Source organism: Arachis hypogaea, chromosome 10 (genome assembly GCF_003086295.3).
Source record: "Arachis hypogaea cultivar Tifrunner chromosome 10, arahy.Tifrunner.gnm2.J5K5, whole genome shotgun sequence".
NCBI classification, from domain to species: domain Eukaryota; kingdom Viridiplantae; phylum Streptophyta; class Magnoliopsida; order Fabales; family Fabaceae; genus Arachis; species Arachis hypogaea.
In genome coordinates this window covers 32,528,183-32,536,154 of record NC_092045.1, presented here as the reverse complement: position 1 = coordinate 32,536,154, position 7,972 = coordinate 32,528,183, and the positions used below count along the sequence as shown (strand labels likewise).

The following is a 7,972-nucleotide window of genomic DNA, read 5'->3' as shown; positions in this document are numbered from 1 at the left end:
AAGCTTAGAGTGGAAGTCCAAACCTTCAGACAGAAGGAAGGTGAATCCCTCTATGAAGCTTGGGAAAGATACAAACAATTGATCAGAAAGTGTCCTTCTGACATGCTTTCTGAATGGAGCATCATTGGTATCTTCTATGATGGTCTATCTGAACTGTCCAAGATGTCATTAGATAGCTCTGCTGGAGGATCTCTTCATCTGAAGAAGACGCCTGCAGAAGCTCAAGAACTCATTGAAATGGTTGCAAATAACCAATTCATGTACACTTCTGAAAGGAATCCTGTGAACAATGGGACGAATCAGAAGAAAGGAGTTCTTGAGATTGATACTCTGAATGCCATATTGGCTCAGAACAAAATATTGACTCAGCAAGTCAATATGATTTTTCAAAGTTTGTCTGGAATGCAAGTTGCACCAGGAAGTACTAAGGACACATCATCTGAAGAAGAAGCTTATGATCCTGAGAACCCATCAATGGAAGAGGTGAATTACATGGGAGAACCCTATGGAAACACCTATAATCCTTCATGGAGAAATCATCGAAATCTCTCATGGAAGGATCAACAGAGACCTCAACAAGGTTTCAACAACAATAATGGTGGAAGAAACAGGTTTAGCAATGGCAAGCCTTTTCTATCATCTTCTCAGCAACAGACAGATAATTCTAAGCAGAGCTACTCTGACTTAGCAAACATGGTCTCTGATCTAATCAAAACCACTCAAAGTTTCATGACTGAAACAAGGTCCTCCATTAGAAACTTGGAGGCACAAGTGGGTCAGCTGAGTAAGAAAGTTACTGAACTCCCTCCTAGTACTCTTCCAAGCAATACAGAAGAGAATCCAAAAGGAAAGTGTAAGGCCATCAACATGGCCGAATTTGGAGAGGAGAAAGAGGCAGTGATCGCCACTGAGGAAGACCTCAATGGACGTCTACTGGCCTCCAATGAGTTCCCTAATGAGGAACTATAGGAATCTGAGGCTCACACTGAGACCATAGAGATTCTATTGGATTTACTTCTGCCATTCATGAGCTCTGATGAGTATTCTTCCTCTGAAGAGGACGAAGATGTCACTGAAGAGCAAGTTGCTAAGTACCTTGGAGCAATCATGAAGCTAAATGACAAGTTATTTGGTAATGAGACATGGGAGGACGAACCCCCTTTGCTCACCAAAGAACTGGATGACTTGACTAGGCAGAGATTACCTCAAAAGAGACAGGACCCTGGGAAGTTCTCAATACCTTGTACATTAGGCGCCATGACCTTCGAGAAGGCTCTGTGTGACCTAGGGTCAAGCATAAACCTCATGCCTCTCTCTGTAATAGAGAAGCTAGGGATCTTTGAGGTACAAGCTGCAAGAATCTCACTAGAGATGGCAGACAATTCAAGAAAACAATCTTATGTACTTGTAGAGGATGTTCTGGTAAAGGTTGAAGACCATTACATCCCTGCTGATTTCATAGTCCTAGAGACTGGGAAGTGCATGGATGAATCCATCATCCTTAGCAGACCCTTCCTAGCCACAGCAAAGGCTGTGATTGATGTTGACAGAGGAGAATTGATCATCCAAGTGAATGAAGAATCCTTTGTGTTTAAGGCTCAAGGATATCCCTCTGTAACCATGGAGAGGAAGCATAAAGAGCTTCTCTCAAAACAGAGTCATGCAGAGCCCCCACAGTCAAACTCTAAGTTTGGTGTTGGGAGGCCACAACCAAATTCTAAGTTTGGTGTTGAACCCCCATATTCAAACTATAAGTTTGGTGTTGGGAGGTTCCAACATTACTCTGAACATCTGTGAGGCTCCATGAGGGCCCTCTGTCAAGCTACTGACATTAAAGAAGCACTTGTTGGGAGGCAACCCAATGTTATATTTATCTATTTTCCATTGTTATTTTATGTTTTCTATAGGTTGATGATCATGTGAAGTCACAAAAACAATTGAAAAAGCAAAAACAGAATGAAAAAACAGAAAGAAAAATAGCACACCCTGGAGGAAAAGCTTGTTGGCGTTTAAACACCAGTAAGGGCAGCAAATGGGCGTTTAACGCCCAGTCTGGCACCATTCTGGGCGTTTAACCCAGAAAGGGGCACCAGACTGGCGTTTAACGCCAGAAAGGGGCACCAGACTGGCGTTTAACGCCAGAAAGGGGCACCAGACTGGCGTTTAACGCCAGAAAGGGGCACCAGACTGGCGTTTAACGCCAGAAAGGGGCACCAGACTGGCGTTTAACACCAGAAAAGGGCAGAGCCTGGCGTTTAATGCCAGGATTGGCAGAAAGGGCATTTTACACGCTACTTGGTGCAGGGATGAGCTATCCTTGACACCTCAGGATCTGTGGACCCCACAGGATCCCCACCTACCCCACCACTCTCTCTCTTCTACACCCATTCACCTATCAAATCCCACCATTCTCTTCACCACTCACATCCATCCTTCATAAAATCCCACCTACCTCACCATTCAAATTCAAACCACTTTCCCTCCCAAACCCACCCATAATGGCCGAACCCTACCCCTCTCTCCACCCCTATATAAACCCTTCTTCACTCCTTCATTTTCACACAACTTAGACACTACTTCTCCCCCTTGGCCGAACCACAAAGCCCCCTCCATTTCCTCCATTTTCTTCTTCTTCTACTCCTTTCTTTCTTCTTTCGCTCGAGAACGAGCAAACCATCTAAGTTTGGTGTGGTAAAAGCATTCTTTTTTGTTTTTCCATAACCATTTATGGCACCTAAGGCCGGAGAAACCTCTAGAAAGAGGAAAGGGAAGGCAAAAGCTTCCACCTCCGAGTCATGGGAGATGGATAGATTCATCTCAAGGGTGTATCAAGACCACTTCTATGAAGTTGTGGCCATGAAGAAGGTGATCCCCGAGGTCCCTTTCAAACTCAAAAAGAGTGAATATCCGGAGATCCGACATGAGATCCGAAGAAGAGTTTGGGAAGTTCTTACCAACCTCATTCAACAAGTTGGAATCTTAATGGTTCAAGAGTTCTATGCCAATGCATGGATCACCAAGAACCATGATCAAAGTGTGAACCCGGACCCAAAGAATTGGCTTACAATGGTTCGGGGGAAATGCTTAGATTTTAGTCCGGAAAATGTAAAGTTGGCATTCAACTTACCCATGATGCAAGGAGATGAACACCGCTACACTAGAAGGGTCAACTTTGATCAAAAGTTGGACTAAGTCCTCATAGACATTTGTGAAGAGGGCGCTCAATGGAAGAGAGATTCAAGAGGGAAGCCAGTTCAACTGAGAAGGCATGACCTCAAGCCCGTGGCTAGGGGATAGTTGGAGTTTATCCAACGCTCAATCATTCCCACTAGCAACCGGTCCGAAGCTACTATAGACCGGGCTATCATGATTCATAGCATCATGATTGGAGAGGAAGTAGAAGTTCATGAGGTTATATCCCAAGAACTTTATAAGGTAGCGGACAAGTCCTCTACCTTGGCAAGGTTAGCCTTCCCTCATCTCATTTTTCACCTCTGTAATTCAGTTGGAATTAACATAGAGGGAGACATCCTCATTGATGAGGACAAGCCCATCACTAAGAAGAGGATGGAGCAAACAAGAGATCCCACTCATGGACATGAGGAAATTCCTCATCATGAAATCCCTGATATGCCTCAAGGGATGCACTTTCCTCCACAAAACTATTGGGAGCAAATCAACACCTCCCTAGGAGAATTGAGTTCCAACATGGGACAACTAAGGGTGGAGCACCAAGAACATTCCATCCTCCTCCATGAAATTAGAGAAGATCGAAGAATCATGAGATAGGAGCAACAAAGGTAAGGAAGAGACATTGAGGAGCTCAAGCACTCCATAAGATCTTCAAGAGGAAGAACAAGCCACCATCACTAAGGTGGACCCGTTCTTTAATCTCCTTGTTCTTTATTTTTCTGTTTTTCAAAAATTATGCTTTATGTTTTATTTATGTTTGTGCCTTATGATCATTAGCGTCTTAGTGTCTATGCCTTAAAGTTATGAATGTCCTATGAATCCATCACCTTTCTTAAATGAAAAATGTTCTTAAGTGAAAAAGAGAAGAATTGCATGAATTTTGAATTTTATAACAAATTAATCATTTTGATGTGGTGGCAATACTTTTGATTTCTGAATGTATGCTTGAACAGTGCATATGTCTTTTGAATTTGTTGTTCATGAATGTTAAAATTGTTGGCTCTTGAAAGAATGATGAAAAAGGAGACATGTTACTGAGGATCTGAAAAATCATAAAAATGATTCTTGAAGCAAGAAAAAGCAGTGAATTCAAAAAAAAAAGAGCAAGCAGAAAAAGCCAATAGCCCTTTAAACCAAAAGGCAAGGATAATAAAAAGGATCCAAGGCTTTGAGCATCAGTGGATAGGAGGGCCTACAGCAATAACATCCTGGCCTAAGCGGCTAAACCAAGCTGTCCCTAACCATGTGCTTGTGGCGTGAAGGTGTCAAGTGAAAACTTGACACTGAGCGGTTAAAGTCGTGATCCGAAGCAAAAAGAGTGGCTTAAGAACCCTGGACACCTCTAATTGGGGACTCTAGCAAAGCTGAGTCACAATCTGAAAAGGTTCACCCAGTTATGTGTCGGTGGCATGGATATATCCGGTGGTAAGACTGGAAAACAGAGTGCTTTGGGCCACGGCCAAGACTCATAAAGTAGCTGTGTTCAAGATTCATCATACTTAACTAGGAGAATCAATAACACTATCCAGATTCTGAGTTCTTATAGAAGCCAATCATTCTGAACTTCAAGGGATAAAGTGAGATGCCAAAACTGTTCAGAGGCAAAAAGCTAAAAGCCCCGCTCATCTAATTAATACTGATCTTCATAGATGTTTTTTGGAATTCATTGTATATTCTCTTCTTTTTATCCTATTTGATTTTCAGTTGCTTGGGGACAAGCAACAATTTAAGTTTGGTGTTGTGATGAGCGGATAATTTATACACTTTTTGGCATTGTTTTTAGTATGCTTTTAGTATGTTTTAGTTAGTTTTTATTATATTTTTATTAGTTTTTATTTAAAATTCACTTTTCTGGACTTTACTATGAGTTTATGTGTTTTTCTGTGATTTCAGGTATTTTCTGGCTTAAATTGAGGGACCTGAGCAAAAATCTGATTCAGAGGCTGAAAAGGGCTACAGATGCTCTTGGATTCTGACCTCCCTGCACTCGAAGTGGATTTTCTGGAGCTACAAATATCCAATTGGCGCGTTCTTAATTACGTTAGGAAGTGGATTTTTATGTCATTTATTCATTTCTGTAAACCCTAGGCTACTAGTTCTCTATAAATAGGACCTTTTGCTATTGTATTCGGGGGAATCTTTCAATCTTCGGATCATCTTTTGATCATGCTTTTATGATTGAACCCTCTTTATGAGGCTGGCCATTCGGCCATGCCTAGACCTTGTTCTTATGTATTTTCAACGGTGGAGTTTCTACACACCATAGATTAAGGTGTGGAGCTCTGCTGTACCTCGAGTATTAATGCAATTACTATTGTTCTTCTATTCAATTCAGCTTATTCTTGTTCTAAGATATTCATTCGCACCCAAGAACATGATGAATGTGATGATTATGTGACGCTCATCATCATTCTCACTTATGAACGCGTGCCTGACAACCACTTCAGTTCTACATGCAAACAAGGCTTGAGTGTGTATCTCTTGGATTCCTTAATCAGAATCTTGGTGGTATAAGCTAGAATTTCATTGGTGGCCATTCTTGAGAATCCAGAAGGTCTAAACCTTGTCTGTGGTATTCTGAGTAGGATGCAAGGATTGAATGACTGTGACGAGCTTCAAACTCGCGATTGTGGGGCGTTAGTGACAGACGCAAAAGAATCACTGGATTCTATTCCGACATGATCGAGAACCGACAGGTGAATAGCCGTGCTGTGACAGAGCGCATTGAACATTTTCACTGAGAGGACGGGACTGTAGCCATTGACAATGGTGATGCCCAACATACAGCTTGCCATGGAAAGGAGTAAGAAGGATTGGATGAAGACAGTAGGAAAGCAGAGAGACGGAAGGGACAAAGCATTTCCATACGCTTATCTGAAATTCTCACCAATGAATTACATAAGTATCTCTATCTTTATTTTATGTTTTATTCATCTTTTAATCATTAATCCTCCATAACCATTTGAATCCGCCTGACTGAGATTTACAAGATGACCATAGCTTGCTTCATACCAACAATCTCCGTGGGATCGACCCTTACTCGCGTAAGGTTTATTACTTGGACGACCCAGTGCACTTGCTGGTTAGTTGTGCGAAGTTGTGATAAAGAGTTGAGATTGCAATTGAGTGCACCAAGTTTTTGGCGCCATTGATGATCACAATTTCGTGCACCAAAGGTCCTCCATCAGAAATTTGGAGGCACAAGTAGGCCAGCTGAGTAAGAAAGTCACAGAAACTCCTCCTAGTACTCTCCCAAGCAATACTGAAGAAAATCCAAAACGAGAGTGCAAGGCCATTGATATAATCAACATGGCCGAAACTAGAGAGGAAGGAGAGGACGTGAATCCCAATGAGGAAGACCTCATGGGACGTCTCTCAAGCAAGAAGGAGATCCCTATTGAGGACCCAAAGGAATTTGAAGGTCATATAGAGAACATAGAGATCCCATTAAATCTCCTTTTGCCATTCATGAGCTCTGAAGACTATTCTTCTTCTGAAGAAGATGAAGATGTAACTGCAGAGCAAGTTGCTCAATATCTAGGAGCCATCATGAAGCTGAATGCCAAGTTGTTTGGTAATAAGACTTGGGAAGGTGAACCTCCCTTGCTCATTAATGAACTAGATACATGGGTTCAGCAAACTTTACCTCAAAAGAAATAGGATCCTGGCAAATTCTTAATACCCTGCACCAGAGGCACCATGACCTTTGGGAAGGCTCTGTGTGACCTAGGGTCAGGCATAAATCTTATGCCACTCTCTGTAATGGAGAAGCTGGGGATCATTGAGGTACAGCCTGTCATATTCTCATCACAAATGGCAGATAAGTCAGTAAGACAAGCTTATGGATTGGTAGAGGATGTGCTAGTGAAGGTTAAAGGCCTTTACATCCCTGCTGATTTCATAATCTTAGACACTAGGAAGGAGGAGGATGAATGCATCATCCTTGGAAGACCTTTCCTAGCCGCAGCAGGAGCTGTGATAGATGTTAACAGAGGAGAATTAGTCCTTCAATTGAATGGGGACTACCTTGTGTTTAAGACCCAAGGGTGTTATTCCGTATACATGGAGAGGAAGCATGAAAAGCTTCTCTCAATACAGAGTCAAACGGAGCCACCACAGTCAAACTCTAAGTTTGGTGTTGGGAGGCCACAACCAAACTCTAAGTTTGGTGTTGAATCCCCACATCCAAACTCTAAGTTTTGTGTTGGGAGTCTACAACATTGACCTGATCACCTGTGAGGCTCCATGAGAGCCCACTATCAAGCTATTGACATTAAAGAAGTGCTTATTGGGAGGCAACCCAATTTTTATTTATCTAATTTTATTTCTCTTTTATTGTTCTTTTATGTTTTATTAGGTTCATGATCATGTAGAGTCACAAAATAAAAACTAAAATTAAAAACAGAATCAAAAATAGCAGAAGAAATAGCACACCCTAGAGGAAGGGCTTACTGGTGTTTAAACGCCAGTAAGGAACATCTGGCTGGTGTTCAACGCCAGAACAGAGTATGGATCTGGCGTTGAATGCCAGAAACAAGCAGCATCCTGGCGTTTGAACGCCAGGAATACACCCTGAGGAGAGCTGGCGCTGAACGCCAGAAATAAGCATGGAACTGGCGTTCAACGCCAGAAACATGCTACAAATGGGCGTTGAACGCCCAAGACAAGCATCACTCTGGCGTTCAAACGCCAGAATTGCATACAAAGGCGTTTTACATGCCTAATTGGTGCAGGGATGTAAATCCTTGACACCTTAGGATCTGTGGACCCACAGGATAAT

At 42.2% G+C, this 7,972-nt stretch overlaps 1 non-coding gene across 1 annotated transcript; it reads right to left on the bottom strand.

Annotated features, from left to right (window-relative positions):
* On the bottom strand, nucleotides 1-108 carry LOC112718468 (small nucleolar RNA R71). Its single transcript, XR_003160807.1, has one exon. It is a non-coding gene; the product is annotated as a small nucleolar RNA R71 (small nucleolar RNA).
* Nucleotides 109-7,972: the final 7,864 nt, after the last annotated feature.